This window comes from Ochotona princeps, chromosome 7 (assembly GCF_030435755.1).
Source record: "Ochotona princeps isolate mOchPri1 chromosome 7, mOchPri1.hap1, whole genome shotgun sequence".
Classification (NCBI taxonomy): domain Eukaryota; kingdom Metazoa; phylum Chordata; class Mammalia; order Lagomorpha; family Ochotonidae; genus Ochotona; species Ochotona princeps.
The window spans coordinates 20167492-20188447 of record NC_080838.1 but is presented as its reverse complement, the minus strand read 5'-3'; positions in this window follow the sequence as shown (position 1 = coordinate 20188447).

Here is a 20956-nt window from a genome sequence, read left to right as displayed (position 1 = left end):
ATGTAGTCATTGGTATAATCAAGTATAGAAAATGAGTTATATACAAAAAGCACGCATTCATGTATTAAAGACTCTGATGCCATCACTACTTCCTACAAATTCTACATCCTGGGAAAATTTATATTTTTCTCTCATTTTTATTCTTTACCCTAATATCTACAGACTGAGGCTTGGTGTCTCCTTTGGAGCCCTTCTTATACCTCAACACTCAGTAAATAAACTCCAACTGGAGCTAATTTAGAAAACACATATTATTTTACAATAATAGAGCATTTCACAGTTTTGCTGTTTAAAATCACTTCCAAGCCTTACCTCTTTTTTTATATATATAAAATTCTACATCTTGTCTTTAAGTTCTACCTTTTTTGTTTTATATCTCCCTTCTGTAACCTAGGAATAAGAACAAAATCATACATAAGGTAAGCATAATATTTGAAGTGGCCTTTAGCCTCAGCATATATTAAAGTTAATTCAGCACTTGCATTTTGCTACTTCCCAACAGTTTAAGCTCATACTGTCACTAGTTTTGTGTTGCTTTTGGATTTAACTCTTGTCCTCATTTTCTAAATTACCATAATACATGTGCACTTGCTTGTCTAAAATCCTTCCTTTGTCTCCTCTTTGCTTTAGGTGTTGGCCCAAAATTCTTGATATTTCTTGACTTAGAGCCATCTTTTCAAGTCTTTACCTCGTGTATCACAGACTTTCTCTCAATTTCTTAGAAAAAAAAAAAGAAAGAAAAATACACATTGTATTAAGTTAAATGCATAAAACTTTGTTTTAAATTGATAAAATCTTCAGACCATTCAAAGGCAATTCAAAATATGGTCACATTCACAAAGAATGGAGACTCACCACTAATTCAGCACATAATTTTGTGATCCAAAATTCAAAACAGGACAGTGCTTAACTCCCTGTGGACGTCTTTGCCAGAAGTAACTGCTGCCAGAATTCATATGAATGATTATTGCCCAATCCTACATTTCACTATGTTTTTTCTTCTAAATGCTCCCAAAATTCCGTTCAAGGCAGAGTAGCATATGCCTAACAAACCAGGAATAATGTGTAAAAACTTGAGAAATCCAGCAATCATTATATAAACAGGAGAGGCCACTAAGCCTGTGGGTTTGTCATTTACTGTAGAATAACCAGCATTTATCTTTAGTGTAGATTGTATAGCTGAGTATCAGTGGAAGCTAATTGACTTGAGTCCACAGTCCATGTGATCCTATTATTCTAATATTACATAGAAAGCCTCTCTGTGTTACGGATTGACTTAGGTGAGCAGTATCAGCTAGTTTATGTCCAACTAACTAGCTCATGTGTAAATATTACCTAGTGATTTTATGAGTCATCAGGTCACAAATTAAATGTATTATTTACATAAGATATTCAAATATACTATATTATGAATCCAGATTAACACAACTTTGAGAGTGAATTGCAAATATAACTAGTGAAATAATACAACTCTTGGCACTAAATTAAAGCTTTGAATGGGTTACTTTACACTAACATTTAGCATTTCATGTAAGATATACAATGCATTAGGTTGTTTTCCATCAATATTAATGGTGACATAAACTGAATTGTAGTGTGCATTAAATGTGCATGTTAAATTGACAGGTACTTATGCCATCACTTTCATAAAAAATAAAAGCTTAAATTGGTGATATGTTATTACAATATTTATTTAATTTTCTCATTGTGTTGATAATCCATCTCATTAAGTTTTCAATCTGAAATATCCTGTGAAAATGAAGTCTGACTATAAAGTGACTTATTTACAAAAAATAGGTGAGCTTTATCATTGTGCAATACAAAAAAACCATCCAATCCAATCATCGAGGTAGAAAGAACGTTATCATATTGATTGACATTGCATCCTACAGGAGGTCTTAAGTATCAGTTCATTTGAGGTCAGGCATTTTCCACAGCAGTTTTAAAAGCCTAATTCCCATAGAGGAGATCCTGTGGCAGATATCAGCTACTTTAGTAACCCTGCTCTTTACTCACAGGTGCCTGCATGGCAGCAGATTTTGGATTTCTCAGTACGAATCCCTGGCTTTGGCAAAGCCTATTACTGGCTAGTTGTTGCATCTCAAGACAGATCGAAAGAAAGAAAATCTTACTGTTTCTTTGATTTTCTTTTCTTTTTTTTTTTTTTTTTAAGATTTTATTGTTATTGGAAAGCCGGATATACAGAGAGGAGGAGAGACAAAAAGGAAGATCTTCCATCCGATGAGTCACTCCCCAAGTGAGCCGCAACGGGCCGGTGCGCGCCGATCCGAAGCCAGGAACCAGGAACCTCTTCCAGGTCTCCCACGCAGGTGCAGTGTCCCAAAGTTTTGGGCCATCCTCGACTGCTTTCCCAGGTCACAAGCAGGGAGCTGGATGGGAAGTGGAGCTGCCAGGATTAGAACCGGTGCTCATATGGGATCCCGGTGCGTTCAAGGTGAGGACTTTAGCTGCTAGGCCATGCCGCCGGGCCCCTGTTTCTTTGATTTTCAAATAAAATAAAATTTTGAAAAAATATTTAAATTGACTTAAACATCACTTATTGTTAACTCTTAGTACATAAGTTTGAAGTTTCTAAAACTTTTAAAAGCATAACAGGAAATAAGTATGAACAGAATAAATTATAATGTGAAGAAAAAATAGCAAGTGCAAGAAAGACCATCTGAATGTAAAGCCTATATTATGCTTAAATAATTGTTTCAATATCTAACTTTTATATTGTGTATCGTATATAAATATTATTATAGTTACATATACATTATGAATAAAATTTTCTACTAAACTACTAAGTAAGCCATCCTATGCCTTTTGAAATAAAGACTTTTTTGTTAAAAGCTTTATAAATATTGTTTTCTCCTTAATCTACCATTCAAAATTAACTTACAAACAAGCTGAACTGCCATCTGTCTCTCAGACATTTTGCTTCTTTGACAGATAGGGCAGTCTTAAGGGAAGCAAAATCACTTTTTTCCATAAAGAGCTTTAAAATTTTTTAAAAAAGCAAACTACGGCACGTTAAATAGGTCAAAAAACATGATTTTAGTTAGATAGATGCACTGAATGTAAAATTCAGAATTGTTTGAACGCATGATTTGTAATCTGTATGTCTAAGTATCGCCAGCTTGTGATAATTTGAATATGAATCTTGTTAATTATATGAGGTCATGTTCAGATATTTTCTGTTTTACCATAGGTGACATTTTCTACAATCTATAGGCATCTATAGGTGCTGATTTATGCATTATAAGTATACTTAATTAACCCAGCAAAAACAGTTTAACATTTCCAATCAGATGAACATTATGTCAGACAACGCTGACTCTGTTCATACTGGGGCAGATGGTGACTTTGACTTGGGATTTGTTGACAATAATGAATTTGTTTAAAGTATAAATAAAAAGAAAACTAAAAAAAAGAGAGAAATATTGAAACTTCCACTCTGCACAAAATTGGAAAGTACTATTTAATAAACAAATTTATAATGAAAATCCAAACACATACATTGGTAGATAATTCAAATAATAAACAGATAAAAATGTCCCACTATCCCTAATTACTCATGCAATGGAAATAGCAAGCACAAAGTAATCTAGAATCTTATGCAAATTATGCTTAAATTCTAGATAAGGTTAAAACTGTCTTCATTTTAAAAAGGTACAGTTTTCAAAAGGCTGAATCAAAAGGATGTGGACAAAATATATGAAATTCTTAATTATATAGCTAAATAATTAATTTCTCATGTGGCTTTAACATTTACTAAGATATTAAACTAAATGTGCACTTTATTTATACATCTACTTTTGTCTTTGCTTAATGAGAACATACACTTAAGGCCAATTCTATCTGCGCAATAATAATTAAAAATTGGAAGAGTTTGAGCATATAACTCCTGTATTCACAAAAAAAAAAAAACGTTCTGGAGAAATGTCCCACTGAGTTCCAATCTGCTGAACTCTGCTGTGATGGTTGAAAATAGAGCATGTGATTAAAACCTCCTTGCTAAACTCAACACATGGGGATATCAAAGACATAGTACATTTTGTTCCCAGTGTAGAAAGATGGTAAAAGTAGCAGAGACCAAACACCAAACAGTTCAATTGTACATATATATTAATTTCTAATAGCTCATAAAATGTCTCACAAAGGTTCTTACATGCCAAATAATAAGCACCAACCCAGTGCTGAGCCAGCTGCCAAGTTTAGTAGCAGAAATTATTGATAGCTTGTAACACTGATACCAGAAGGAGAAAGTAAAACAGGATACACACATCTGAGACATGAAACGCTTAAGGAAGAAAAAGGGTAACAGAGATTTCTTGATTACTCAGTACCTACTCTTTAATCCACGTATATTAACTGGTTAAGATATTGAGATGCAATTCATCTTGTATAATAATAAAAAGTCATCTAAACACTTGCAGTATTTTTTTTTTAATTATGTGGAAAAGTGTCTTTGCTTCTGGTGCACTGGAATGGGATAATTAAAGGTTAGAAGTAGATGATTCACAAATTAAGTAAAATTATAGAAAAAATAAAAGAACCCTGTTGACAGTAACTAGCAATGCTTTTCATATTACTTATTTTGAAAATGACTGAAAATCTGATATCTCTCTGTGTTATCATCCCTCTCTCATACACAAACTCCATTTTTTCCTCTCTTAAAAAACAGTAATTGTGGGCCTCTCATTCATTTCTGGCCTGGAAATTGAAAATATGTGCAAGTTTCACACTTCAGTTTCAGAGAAAGGGAATTTAGAATGATTAAGACTCCAAGGAATATAGTATTGGCAGTAATAGTAGTATCTTTTTAAGAGATCATGCCTTTGTTTCCTCATTAGAGAAAACAGATGAAAAGTTGACAAACATTTTTATTCTCTCCTTCGACTTCAATGCATACTCTTACAAAAAAAAAAGATTTATTTATTATTACTGGAAACACAGATATACAGAGAGGAAGATCTTCCGTCTGATGGTTCACTCCCCAAGTGGCAGCAATGGCTGGAGCTGAGCCAATCCGAAACCAGGAGCCATGAGCTTGCTCTGGGTCTCCCTCGTGGGTGTAGGGTCCCAAAGCTTTGGGCTGTCCTTTACTGCATTCCCAGGCCACAGGCAGGGAGTTGGATGGGAAGTGAAGCTGCCAGGATTAGAACCAGAGATCATATGGGGTCCAGGCACATTCAAGGTGAGGACTTTAACCACTATGCTCTTGCACCGATCCCTAAATACAATACTCTTAGGGAACTGAATCATGATTAGAAAACTTTTTGTGATACTTTTAACTTCATTTTAAATCATCTGTTCAATCATTATTCTTAAACTATAGGCATGGTTAAGTTAATAAATTATTTAAATTAATTATCTGGGCCTATTTGAACTGAAGTGAAAATGAATACTTTTATTATATTCTCATAAATGTTTTACAATAATGTAGTTAAACCAATAGTCCATCAGTAAAGGCTGTCAAAGCTTTGCACAAGAAAAAGTAAAACAAAACTAAAGGAAATAATTTGATATTGGCTGTAAGCATGAGGGCATAGAAGATTAAGTCATGAGAAGCCTAACCTTGTACAGTAATGTTTGGGATTAAGTTCTGTTTTAGCCTCCAACACAGTAGTCTGTGAATGCATCCAGCAGGCAGCAGATTATTGCCAAAATACTTGCATCCCTACTACCCACATGAGAGGTCCAGACAGAATTCCTGCTCTTGCTTTAGCCTGAATTGGTGCAACTGTTACTGCCTTTTGGGGAGTGAATCAGCAGATGGAAGAAATCTGGTACCCTCTGATTTCCCCCCTCACACTCGACGTTACAAAAAAAAAAAAAATCAATCATTAGAAATAATTTGACCTTAATATTTACTGCCAAAATGCTTGATACATATGTTACCCAAAAAGAACATCTTTATGTAGGGCCTTTTAGGCTTACCACAAATCACACTGCAGTTTAAATTTCAAAGTATTTTCAAACATAATTGTAAAACACAGTTTAGTGAATATGTTTACACTATTACTAGGTAATTCAGTTATTTTGATTATCTTAGATATATCACATTCCTTAAAAAAACTTATAGAAAGTGGACATGATATTTATATAAACACTGTTAAAATTCAGTATTGAAAGACCACTTACATTGGGCTTTAATAAACAAAATGTTGTTTTAATACTCAAATGTGTAATGTGAATCATAAAAATACACTGTTCATGCCTAGATAGTGTGACATTTGTCAACTCAAATCTGTAAAGGGTGTATGAAGGAGCCAAAAAGTGCAGGAATGAAAGGAGAAAGGTCCATTCTAAAGAATGCAAAATGCCTTGAAGAGTTTCAGTGAAAACTTGGTTGAGACAAAAAGAAAAAAAAAATACAATAATCTGGGTACTTTTATTTGATGAATAGCATGTCTTATCCAAATGGAACTGTTTTCCTAGTTTCTTTATTGGTAGTGTAGTAGCAAATACTTAGTTTCTTTCTGTTCATACATTCTGCTGACCTGCTAATGCTAATCTCATTACTTTATCAGGCTGTCATAGGCTAGGTCTCCCTTTAAAAGTCTGGATACAAATGGTTATGGCATATTTCATTTCATAAGAAATTATTTCAAGTGTTATTGTTAAAGTCACTGATGCTCCTGCTAACATTTTTTTTTAGCAAATAAAGGAAATTCAAATTTGGCTTGATTTTTTTTTTTCTAATGCAAGCTAATGCCAATGTATATTGTCTTAGAATTACTGTTATCTTTTTTTTTAATTTTTTTTCAATGAGGTGAACCCGTACTTTTTATTTCTACATTTCTAAACTTGTGAATTACATTGTTATATCAATTGCACCTTCCTAAAAAAAATGGTATTCGGGGTATTTATTTGTGTAAACACCACTTTTTAATTTGCATTTTGAATAGAATTTCTGCCCTCTTATTCATGAGCAATTCTTTTATAAGATTAATTTCTTGGGTCCGGCGGCGTGGTCTAGCGGCTAAAGTCCTCGCCTTGAAAGCCCCGGGATCCCATGTGGGCGCCGGTTCTAATCCCCGCAGCTCCACTTCCCATCCAGCTCCCTGCTTGTGGCCTGGGAAAGCAGGAGAGGACGGCCCAAAGCTTTGGGACCCTGCACCCGCGTGGGAGACCTGGAAGAGGTTCCTGGTTCCTGGCATCGGTTTGGCGCGTACCGGCCCGTTGCGGCTCACTTGGGGAGTGAATCATCGGATGGAAGATCTTCCTCTCTGTCTCTCCTCCTGTCTGTATATCCGGCTTTTCAGTAATAATAAAATCTTTAAAAAAAAAAAAGATTAATTTCTTATAAGGTATTAGATGCATGTGTGTATATATATACGGGTATATAATTTGCATGTGTTCATATGTATTAATCTATTCAGTTTTCAAATGTTTCTTTTATTTTGGAAGCTATCGTAGATGTCATTACTAGATTAAGGGTTTAAAACAAATCTCTTCATTTTATATTTTACTAAAAAACAATATTCAGATTTTTAGGTACTAGTATAAGATAACAGCATTAATGTGCTGGATAATATTAATTTCTAATTTCTTTTAGTGTTTTTATGATTTTATTTTCACCAATTTGGAAATGCAACATTATTTTGCCATAGCTTCCATTGTTTTCTGCTAATATTGTTGTCAGCTTTCCTCATCATTTTTTTTTTTGCTCATTTAAAGATCTAGTTTTTTTCTAGATTTTTAAAAATTTTATTGTTTAATGCCATGATGTATATGCATGTGGTTTATTCTGGGTTTTTGTGTGTGTTTCACATTTATCAAATTTCTTTTCTTAAAAAAAGAGAATTGACCATGTTATAGGCCACAAAATAAGCCTCAGCAAATTTAAAATTTCAAAATCATAGCATGCATCTTTTCATCAAGGAGTGAACCAGAGACAATCAAGGAGTGAAGCTTGAGACCAAGAAGTCAAAACACCAAGAAAGACTTGCAAACACATGGAGACTGAATAATATGTTACTAAATGAACAATGGGTTAGAGAGGAAATCAAAAGGGAAATTAAAAAAATTCTTGAAACAAAGGAAGGTATCACCACAACATATCAAAACTTATAGGACACAAACAAGGTGGTGCTAAGAGAAAACTTCGTATCAATCAGTGCTTATGTCAAGAAACTAGAGAAGCATCAAGTAAATCAGCTAATCTTACAGCTGAAGGAACTAGAAAAAAAACAACAAAACAATCTCAAGATTAGTAGAAAAAAAGAAATCATCAAAATAAGGGACGGCATAAACCAAACAGAGACCAAGATAACTATACATAAAATCAATGAGTCAAAGAGCTGGTTCTTTGAAAAAATAAGCAAAATAGACTCCCCACTATCCCAACTAATCCAAAAAAGGAGGAAGAAAATATATATCAATAGCATCAGAGATGAGAAGGAGATACAGCAACAGAAGCCTTGAAAATACAAAGAATCATCAGGAACTATTACAACCAACTATAAGCGAATAAATCAGAAGATTTAGAGGAGATGGATAGATTTGAGGCACATACAATCCACCAAAATTGAATCAAGAAGCAGTTAAACAATCTAAATAGACCAATAATATGCATTGAGATTGAATCAGTGATTAAAGCCCTCCCAACCTGAATTCTACCAAAAGTTTCAAGAGGAACTTACCCCAATCCTATGCAAGCCTTTTCAAACAACAGAAAGAGAGGCAATCCTTTCAAACTCTTTCTATGAAGCTAATATCACCTTAATACCAAAGCCAGATAGAGAAACAACAGAAAAAGAGAACTACAGACCTATATCCTTGCTGAACATAGATATAAAGATCCTGAATAAAATACTAGCCAACAGAATCCAACAGCATATCAGGCAGATCATTCACCCAGACCAGATAGAATTCATCCCAGGCATGCAGGGATGGTTGAACATCCACAAATCAATAAATGCGATATATCACATCAACAAATTGAAAAATGAAAACAGTATGATCCTCTCAATAGATGTAGAGAAGACATTGGATAAAATCCAACACCACTTCATGCTGAAAACCCTAAGCAAGCTAGGCATAGAAGGAACATTCTACAACAAAATCAAACCAATTTACGAAATCCCAATGCCAGCATCATACTAAATGGGGAAAGATTGGAAGCCTTCCCACTAAAATCTGAAACTAGACAGGTATGTCCACTGTCACTGCTACTCTTCACTATAGTACTGGAAGTCCTTGCAAGAGCTATTAGGCAAGAAAAAAACAGTTAAAGGAACGCAAATTGGAAATGAGGAATTGAAATTATCTCCATTTGCAGATGACATGATTCTCTACATAGGAGAACCAAAAGACTTAGTCAAGAGACTAGTGGAACTCATAAGAGACTGGCAGAGTAGCAGGATACAAAATTAATTAACACAAATCAATGGCACTATTCTACACAAACAATTCATGAATGAGAAAAGAATTGTAAGTACAGTCCCCTTTAAAATAGAGGAGAGGAATTTTAAATACCTAGGAATTAAGCTAACTAAATATGTGAAAGATCTCTATGACAAAAACTATAAAACATTTTAAAAGGAAATAGAAGAAGAGCTTGAAAAATGGAGAACCTTACCATGTTCCTGGATTGGCAGGATCAACATTATCAAAATGACCATATTACCAAAAGCAATATACAGATTCAACATAGTCCCAATCAAAACCCTAACAATATTCTTAAAAATAGAAAATATGATACAGAAGCTCATATGGAATCACAAATGATGACGAATAGCTAAAGCTATCCTTAAAAATAGAAATCGAGTTGCAGGAATCACAATTCCAGACCTCAAGACATACTACAGAGCAGTGGTTATCAAAACAGTCTGGTACTGGTACAGAAACAGAGAAGATCAGTGGAACAGAATAGAAACACCAAAAGGAAACCCACACATGTATAGTCAACTAATCTTTGACAAGAAAACTGAAAGCAATCCAGGCAAAAATCCTGGACTAATCAATAAATACTGTTGGGACAACTGGATATCAGCTTACAGAATTAAGAAGCAAGACCCATACTGTCATATTATACAAAAATCAGCTATAAATGGATCAAGGACCTAAATCTACACCAAGAAACCATCAAACTATTAAAGGAAAACATAGGACGCACACTCCAAGATATAGGATCAGGGAAAGAGTTCTTAGAAAAGATGCCAAAAGCAAAGATGATCAAAGCCAAAGTGAACAAATGGGACTACATCAAACTAAAAAGCTTCTGCACAGCAAAGGAAACATGTAACAGAGTGAAGAAGCAACCAACAGAATGGGAGAAAATGTTTGCACACTACACGAGTGACAGGGGACTAATATCCAGGATTTACAAAGAGCTTCAGAAACCCAGGGACAGAAAAAAAAAAAAAAACTGTAACAAAATAGGCAAAAGAAATGGACAGATGTTTTTCAAAAGAACAGATTCAAATGGCTAACATGTGAAACGATGCCGAGACTCCCTAGCCATCAGAAAGATACAACTCGAAACCACACTGAGATATCACCTAACTGCAGTGAGACTGGCCTACATTCAGAACTCACCTAACACCACCTGCTGGTGTGGATGTGGGGAGAAAGGCACCTTCCTTCACTGCTGGTGGGAGTGCAGGCTAGTACAGCCACTGTGAAAATCAGTATGGAGAGTGCTTAGAGAATTGCAAATAAGCTTGCCATATAAACCAGCTATCCTCCTCCTAGGAATATACCCAATAGAAGTGAAATCTACATATGAGAAGGGGTTCTGTAATCCAATATTTGCAGCAGCACAACCTACAATAGCAAAGACATGGAAACAATCCAGATGTGCATCCAAAATGTGTGGTTAAAGAAACTGTGGTTTATCTACTCCATACAATATTGTTCAGCTATTAACAAGAATGAAATTATACTATTTACTACCAGGTGGTCCCAACTAAAGAACATTATGCTCGTTGAAATGAGTCAATCACAAAAGAACAAAGATGATATGTTCTCTCTTATATAAGGAAACCAGCATGGAAAGTGTAACTTCAATAATCCGATCCGTACTGTTTTTTGTTTGTTTGTTTTGACTGTATCCCATGTCTTTTGATGCTTTTTTTTATTTCAGTTTTGTTTATTCTAAATAAGCTATTTTATCTTGTCAAATTCATCATTGGCTCATGGATTACATGGTGGCATCATTTTTTCTAAGAGACTTTCGTGTTTTCTTTTCATCCCTCATGTGTCGGACATGTGTAGACAATGGGGTGCTGGACTGTCAGACATTGTGCCAATATTACATTCTGTGTACAATATTACATTCTGCTAATGCGATGCTCCTGTGTCCAGTAGCAATTTGGAATGAGATTTCTCCAAGTTTCCCACATAGTAGGAAACAAAATCGGTGAATTGCTCTAGCTCCTTTTTGTGTTACTTGGAAATGATAAAGTGTTATAGAACATGGTCTTTCTTGGATTGGCTGTACTATTGAGAAAAGAGTGATTCGGTTTCTGTTGGTATAAGAATTGTGTTCCATTTATGATATTTGTTATCATTTGGCCACACCATTATGATCAGTAACCAGAGTACCTCTAGCACTAGCAAACTGTAGCTCATTACAGATGTTTAAAACAAGCAAATGCAGGTTTTCAAGGAAGGTCAATGTGACTTAAAAGTAATGCTCACATTTAGCACCAGAACATTACGATTAGCCTCCTGACTTAGCTTTAAAACTCTGGTCAAATATAGCTAAGTGGCTTAAGAACAAAAATCTGACCGGGTAGCTGTGGTGTTCTGAAAAAGGCAACATTCTCAGAGTGGGAAGAGCAAATTTGAACAACTACAAACACCCCAGATGCAGATTTCTTCTTTCTAGTGTTATTTCTTTTAAATGAAGTATTTAATTGCCCCCAAATGAACTGTATTTTTGTTTTCATGTGTTTTTTTAAAACAGCACTTTAAACCTAAAAGAAAAGAGAGAGACTGAAAGAATTTTGATTCCTTACGAAGGACTACACCATTGTAGTAAAATGGGGAAAATCTTTCAGTGGGTTGGAGTTTGGGGAGAATCCCAGCCTATACAAAATTGTACCACATAATTCAAAATTAAAAATAAAAACATATTTAAAAAATAATTAATTAATTTTGTTCACTAAAATAAGAGGTATTTATTTTTTGTTGGAAAGCCAGATTTACACACACAAGGAGAGACAGAGAGAACAATCTTCCATCCAATTATTTACTGCCCATGTGGCCACAATAGTCGGAGCTGAGCTGATCTGAAACCAGGAGCCAGGATCCAGGAGTTTCTTTCAGGTCACCCATGGGCGTGCATGGTCCCAAAGATGTTGGCTGTCCTCTGCTGCCTTCCACAAGCAGGTGGCCAGATGGAAATTGGAGGAGCCGGGATAAGATATGGGATCCTGACGTATACAAGATGAAGACTTTAGTCACTAGGCTTCTGCACTGGGTCCTATTAAATTTCTTCAATCAGTAGCTTCCTTTCATTCAACCCTTTTTCAAGATAATCCACTCAAGTATCTTCAGGTTTCACTTCTCTAGTCTCCTTCAACAGTTCAAAAGTACAGATCTTTTACAAATCTTCAGTTGTCTTTTTTTTTTTAAGATTTATTTTATTTTTATTAGAAAGGTGGGTATGCAGAGAGAAGAGACAGAGAAGAGCTTCTGTCCAATGGTTCACTTCCCAAGCAGCAGCAACAGCTGGAGCTGAGCCAATCTGAAGCCAGGAGCCTCTTCTGGTTCTCCCTCGCCGGTGCAGGATCCCAAAGCTTTAGGCTGTCCTCGACTGCTTTCCCAGGCCACAAGCAGGGAGCTGGATGGGAAGCAGGGCCGCAGGGATTAGAACCGGCGCCCATATGGGATCCTGGTGCGTGCAAGGCGAGGACTTTAACCACTATGCTCTCACTCCAGGCCTTTCAGTTGTCTTTTAATTTTGCTTGCTATACTATGCATTTTTATTTCTATCTGCTTCCCTCTGAGCTTTCTTTTCTGAAAATTCTCTAAGTCTATAAAATATTTTACTATTTCTATCTTACTACCAAGCTATCATTTTTTCATCACTAGGCTTTTTATATATAATTTTTAAGCTATGTAATTTCCAGATCTTTGCAAAATATTCTTTTATTCCATTTCCTTTAATTGACTTTAATATTTCAAATCCTTATCTTTCCTAGACACCACATGAAACTGTATTTTCGTTTCCTGAATTGTTGTAAGATTTTATCTTATATATCTAATTATTTTGGCTTAGCTTAAAAATTGTGTTTGAATAATAATAGGTAAAAGTTGACTTTTGAATAATGTTAGTTTACCTTTCTGCATTGCAAACTAATGATATCCAAGTTACTTAAAGCACATTCAAAAACTCATTGGAGAAATTTGAGTTTGGCAGCCATTTTGGTTATTTGAGTTTCATCTGACAAAATATTTAAGGTCCTAAAAATTTTCTGAGTTGTAACTGGCTGTTAAGAAAATAAGTAGTAACGTTATGATATTCATTTACTGAGCATGTTGATTTTAACTTTCTCAACAAGTGATGAATAGCAAAATATAATCTAGTAATGAAAATATCAAAAGTGGGGCCTAGCATGGTAGCCTTGTGGCTAAGTCCATGCTTTGCACAGCAGGGATTCCATATAGGTGCTGGTTTATGTCCTATCTGCTCCAATTCCCATCCAGCTCCCAAGCATGTGGCCTGGTAAAGCAGTCTAGGATGGCCCAAAGTCTTGGGACCTTGCACATATTTGGGAGACCCGGGAGAAGGTTTGGGCTCCTGGCTTTAGTTCAACTAACTATGGCCATTGAGGACACTTGGGGAATCAGCAGATGGAAAATCTCTGGATCTCCTTCTCACTGTATATCTGCCTTTGCAATGCAAGTAAATAAATCTTAAAAAGGAAGGCAGAGAAAGAGAAAGAGGGAGAGGGAGAGAGAGCGGAAGGAAGAAAGGAAGGAAGGAAGAATCAATAGTCAATTGAAGTACACTCCATGCAGAATCTAAAATAATCAAGGCCAAAAATCCAATACTTCAACATTTGAATTGACTATGCTTACCAAAATCACTATTTTTGACTACGCTTCTATATATATTTATGTCTACTATTTTGAGTATGCTTATATTTGTATTTAACTTATTAATTTTAATTTACAGAACCTAGAAACTTTTAAATTTGTCATAATTTAAATTGCTCGTATTCTTGTTTTCTAGAATAATAATGATTATAGTTGTAAAGAAGCTGAATTTCTCTTGAAATGCAATCCTCTAAGCTAGGCTGATATCCCTGCTTTCTCTTAACAGGCCATGAATAAGCATCATGTAAAATGTCATCCATTGTTTTCAGGTTTTACAAATGAGTATCTTTTGAATTGCATAGTTATGCCTGCTTGAAGTGATTTCACAATCCTACATTAAGTTGAAAATATACTTACTACTAACCTACTGAATGAATCACTGTGTTTAAGGAATGAGCATCACCATGTTCTGCTGTATTCCAACTTCCTCTCAGAATAATGCGCTTAATTTATTTCAAACCATTAAGTCTGAACAATTATGCCAAATACAAGCTGGTTATAGTTTGCTTTTTAAAGTACTGTTTGTTACGGTTATTCATGTTGCCAAACTCTCAACTATAAAACTATCTGAGTGAAGCACACATTTCTTTAAATTTTAATAACTTTATTCTACTCATTCCTACCTTAAGTGCAGATAACTTTATACTTTCTTAAACACTTTGTTATTCATGCATATGCTTTTATACACTTAAAATTCATTAACATAATTAAAACAACAGGTTTAAAACACCCCCACTAACTTCAGCTCCAAATATAATATTATTTTCATGTTTTTCTATTTTAATCAAACATAATAATGATCTAAAATAATACTTTTCTCAATCCTATTAGTCATCAACCAACATACTAAGACTCTCTCATCTCGATCTAAGGTTTATTAGCAGTGCATAGGAAGCATTGGTAAATACAATGTCATTAATTCCATGAAGTTTCATATTTCAGGATGTAATATAGAACAAAATGTGTGTGGTGTGTGTGTGTGTGTGTGTGTGTGTGTGTTGTTGAATTGTGTTAAATAATGAGCTAAGTGAATGGATAGAAATGCTGGAAGGAAAGCTATAGCAGGAATGAACCAATTCAACTTAGAAGATAGTAGTTAGGAAACACACCCTTAAAACAGGAACATTTTGGCAAACCTCAAAAAGATAAAGCAATGAATATTTTATGAATGTGGAAAATATTCAGAGAAATTCAACTACCACAACGATCCTGAGGCTCCTATGTTCAGAATATGTTGTGTTTGGGAGAGACTTCCATTATATCCCTAGCAGAGTAATGTAAAGCATCAATTTAGATATGTAGAAGGTTTCTTGAAAACATATTGTCTTTAGATTTAGATAATCAGAAAATTATGGAAAAGTTTTGAGTAAAAGAATATGACTCAAGCTGGAATAGAATTACTTTGCTGAATACAGAGTTGCTTTAGTCAATGCTAATCAGGAGAAACAATGTAATTTGAATGAGGAAGTTGTCAGATATTGATGCTTTGGTCATGCATATCCTGGAAACAGCAAAGAAGTGATAAAATGAGAATAAACTTTCAAGTGGAGACAAATTTAATTATTTGAATGGATTAGAGTCAATGGAATCAGAGCAGACGTTGGGTGCAGCAGGTTAAACCCCTGCAATACCCTAGGGTCCTGATTGTTGTACTAGCCACTCCACTACTGGTGCAGTTTCTGCTTATTTGGTTGCAAAAGAAGTATAGGATAACTAAAGTACAGGGAACCCTTCTACTCATGTGAGGAATCCAAGTGGCAATCCAGGATTCTGGCTTCAATCTGGACCAGATCTAACAATGTGTGACCTGTCGGGGAGTGAAAGAGGGGATGGAAAACATCTCTGTCTATTGATCTCTGAAACTCTACCCTTAAAATAAATAAATAAATTTTAAAACATGGTTACAAGGTTTTGAGCTCAGAATCTGAAGGACACATACATCTAACAGAGGAAGAAAAATAGTTTCCAGAATCACATTGACAAGTTGAAATGAAGAGACTACCAGCATATTGCATTAAATATTTAAATCTGAAATTGTTTTGGATTACATTAAAATATCAAATGACTATTATTTATATCATTCAAAAGTTTCAGTAAGATATATTAATCACAGATACAAATTTGGAAGTTCGAACACATAGTTGTTTCCAAAACTCATCTCTGTAAACAGATAAGGCCATTGAAAAATTAGAAACAGGAAGAGATAAGAACTGGATATGTGATACCAGCTAGAAACATAGACCCACCTCACTTTTAAAATGTAAGACTGTATTCCTTTATCTGATGAGTTGCCTGAAATGTATTATTCTATATGAAAATACTACTTAATGTGGTCTCTTAGCTCACAATTTTGAGTTGCTATCTATCAAAATTTCTTGTATAATGTGCATTGTACCTATTAATAAACCTGCTCGATCTTAGTGAAAAGGCTGAGAAGTGATGCTTGTTTCCCTCTTTAACGGTCTGTGACAACTGCAATTTTATTAGGGTTGTGGAGAATTATATGCCCCATTCCTACAGTTCCATAATCAAAAGGTAACATCTACCCAATCTTTCAATGTAAGCCATGCTTATGACTTGTTTTGATGAATTGAGTGCAATTACAGTGTCACTCCAGGGTGTTAGGTACATTTTATGCTGTTTATTTTAGCTTTGGAGATGTATTATTGTCATTTATAAAAGACCAAATTTACTCAACTGGATGGTGATAATCACATCACGTGACTCAGTCATGATTGCTGAGCTTAGTGAGTCAGCCTAATTTCAATCAAGTAGCTGAAGCTATTTTGATCAACCACCCACCAGACAACTATACTCACTAAATGTAAATACATTCATTAAAATAAACATGTAGGAACTGCAGAAACCATCCTCAGTTCAGCAGAAGACACAAGAGTACTGGGGAACATTGAAAAGAAAAAATAAATATAAATTGCTTTAATGCGCTGATTTTGGTAAATCAGCCACTGATTTAGTAAATTTGGATAGATTAAGGCTGCATGTTGATCACTGGATTTAGTAATCCAGAGGATTCTTTTGCCCTGATTTCAGAAATTATTTCCTAAATATGTTGACTAAATGCAAACAAGAAAATTTGCTGGAATACATTAATGACTACCAATAATATATTGAATTTTCCATTGCAAAAGTTTGAAGCTTTGGATATTCTTTACTTGGTAAATGCGTGTGCTTTGAAGTATAATAAGGTGGTACAAAGTGTTTCTGGTGTTCTGGATTTAGTCAGGCTAGTGAAAAGAACTAGTGGAAAGAGTTTACAACTCAAGTCAGTAGAAACAATAAATTCTTCAAAATGAATCCATATACAAAATATATGCTTTATTCATAAATAAATAAATAACAAAAACCCCACAAACATAAATTAGCAAGATCTTGTTTTATACATATATATATGTATAAAATATATGTAATTTAAGGCACACATTTTATTTATTAGGTCAAATGACAATTTCAAGCATGACTATACATTAACATGTCAGTAATTTTGCAAGGGAAATGTAGACATTTACATAGTTAGAAAGAATACATACCTATGTGTGTTTCTAATAAGGGTGAAAAGGGTCAGATATGGAGGAAGGTGGATGGGGTACATGTGTCAGTATTTTTTGTTTTTCTGCATAAGAGAGGAGGGGAAAATGGTCACTTCTTGCTGAAAAACAATATTAGAATCTGCTGGGAAGGAGGATAGTCCTTTGATGATATGCTAGAGACATGTTGCGGGGAAGGGTGTTGCAGCATGTTACTTGAGTGATTTCAAAGGCCCTGAAATGTTGGTTTTGTTGCTTCAAGGTTGAGAAAAATCTTGCCAAGGTCAACTGGTGGACAGAGTCCACATTGGTACATGCAAAGACTCAGGAACATGCTACAAAGCCTGGTCAGGAGAATTGTCCAACTTATTCCACTTTTCATCCTCTGACAAGACACTCTACATTTCCTGGTGTCCTAGATGAGCTGACTGTCATACCCCCTATGTGCATCTGGGGATGCTGTCCACTGCACAGTCATCAGCAACATCCCAACACATGTACTCAAAGGTCAGATAACACAATCTGTGATTTTCTCATTCTTAGGGTCTGAGTCCAAGAGTCCAGTCTTGGAATTATCCAAGAAATCTTACTTGGAGTGACCTCAGACTTGACTCTTATGTGCAACCACCAGTGAAGGTCAGGTGTGGTCTGCTACCTGCACCAACCAGCATGCATACTGGTGGATACAACTTGGTTAGTTCCACCCCAGCCCCATATATCTCATGATACAATGGTTGCAGCCCAGCCCAGAAGCCTGTTACAGACCTGGCCCTCATGCCTACCAGTAGATGCTGTAGCCTACTCAGGGTGATCCCAATGTTCCCTTGCCAGATATGTCCCCAGACCTCAATCTTGCACCTAGCAGAGGGTACTCTGGTTAGCCTAACATGACTTGCATCTAGCCCTAGCACTTGCCAGCTGATGATACAGCCTAGCTTAGTTGGACCATCCATTCTCTTAAGCACACCAGCAGGTATAGTAACATAGCCAATCCTAACCCACCCCCCAGAATGGCCCAGTCCCAGTCCCAACTCTCATGCTCATCAATAGAAACAGCAACCCAGCAATGGAGTCCCTGAAATTCCCCTACTAGGTCTGCTCCCAGCACCAGGTCCTGCATGAGCCACCAGGTGCTGCCACCCAGTTTGAGTTGGTCTGCTGCCAATCTCAGCATTCTTTAACAAGTGTTGTGGCCTGGGTCAGCCTGGCCCACCCCTAGTCCCAGCTCTTGTCAGTGAGTGCAGTATCCTAGCCCAGCCTGGGCCACCCCGGCCCTCATGTGATTGATGGATTGTGTGGTCCCAGATGGACTGGTCTGCATTCTTTCCTGGCCCACACTTATGTGAGTATATGCTGGGACTGACTCTGCCCAGCCTGTCCCCAGATAAAGCTCACACCTGTGCCAATTGATGCTGTAGCACATCCTAGACTAGCCAGCTCCCAGCCCTGGTTTTCATATTTAATAGCAAGAGCTGTACTTAACAGTAGATTTTCCCCCAAGTTCCTCTACAAGGCCAACTCCCAGCCCCAGGTCCTGTGAGGGTGACCAAGTACTAGTACAGAGACTGACATGGTTGGCTTCCTATTCTGTCACTCACTGGTGGATATTACAGCTTAACCTGAATGGGCTGTAGCCATTCTGGATCTCAGCAGTGAGTGCTACAGCCTAGCCCAGCCAGGCCCACCCCAGATACAGCCCATGTGTTACCCGGCAGATGCTGCAGTCTAACCTGGCTTGTCCTACACCCATTCTGGCTCCTGCAAGCACCAGCAGGTACTGGAGTGCAGCCCAGGCTGGCCCACCCTAAAGCCCAGCCTACATGTGTAACGATGGCTGGTCTTCCCACAGCTCCCATTCTCACACTCACCAGAAAGAGCTGCAGTCTGGCAGGCAGTTCCTGGAGTTCTTCTAAGAGGCCCATTCCTAACCCTGGGTCTTGCACATGTTGGCCTGCATAAACTCTGAAAAGCGCTACAGACTTCCTGGGTCTAACTTGCCCCCAACCCTGGCTCCTGTGTTCCCCAAAGGGAGCTGTAGACTAGTTGGGGAGTTCCCCAAATTCCCCTTCCAGACCTGCTCCCAATCCCAAGTATCACATGGGCCAGTGGGGGCAGCAGTCATGCATGGCATCGTGTGCCCAGTCTGCACTTGATATTGGCCCTTGAAAATGTCCACAGGTGTTGCAACCTGGCTTTCTTCCAACACCAGCCCCTATGATTATCAGGTGATTTCCCCTCAGATGAGTTTCACGGTCAAGTCTGGCCCAGTTCATTACTGCCACTAGCTCTCTGTCTAAACTGTCAGCTGCTACAGTGCCACATAGGTAAGCTGGCAATCCCCCCTACAGAATCTACCTTTAGAATGCAAGAGAACCAGATCTGGAGGTAGATTCTGTAGAGGGAGAAGGAAATGGAGAAGGAAGGAGAAGAAAAAAACTATGGTGCCATAGTGTTATAGCTAACATAAATCTGGCATTAACTAGACAGAGTGCCTGCCAGCTATTGGCTGCTTTTCTCCCGACAGTGTGAACACTTGCCTAAGTACTCACAACCTATGAAGATTGTTAACAGTATTGTTAAAGGCAGAAAAGTATCTATCCACTTGCTATGCTGTTGTATATGTTACATAAAAGATAGGACATCAATGGACTGAAAGAAGCCTCCCAGATATATTTCATGCTGAAACTTTATCTGAAGTAAATTCATCTGGATTAATTATTAATAAGTTAAAACTCTTCTGACAGCAAGATTGATGGCCTATTTAGCATGACACATTTTTAATGGCAGCTGCTAAACTTTATGTAAGTTTAAGACAGGGATTCAAACATCCCTGCATTTAGTTTTGCTCCCTTCCTTTTCTAGGAGGCTAAGTGTATCCTGTCTGCTTTCTGAGGTACCGCTTGCTGGGAGAGATGACATCATCTTTTCATCGTTTCACTTCATATTTAATATAGGCTTGAAGAGGGAATACTGAGGCACTCCTAGTAACCTTTGTGGATCTAGACTCAACAATGGTCCGAGAGAAATAATTATAGCCACTTCAAAGTGATTAACAAGCAGTCCTATGCAGAGGAGAAGAATCAACCTAATTGTGCTCTAGGGAAGAACAGCTTCAGATGGTTACTTAGGGTTGCTTTGAAGCAAAAGCAACTACTCCAGCCCTCTCAGCCAGTTTCCCTAAGTAGAAAAGTATAAACTCTCATGCACTCAAGGGAGAGAATGAACTGAATACCTAGTAGACACATTGATTTCTTAATCTCATGAGGTAAACCCCTGAAGAACATGATGCAAAAACAAACCATGTGATTTCAACTAAGTGACCTAGTGCATTAAAACTAAATTAGACCGATGTC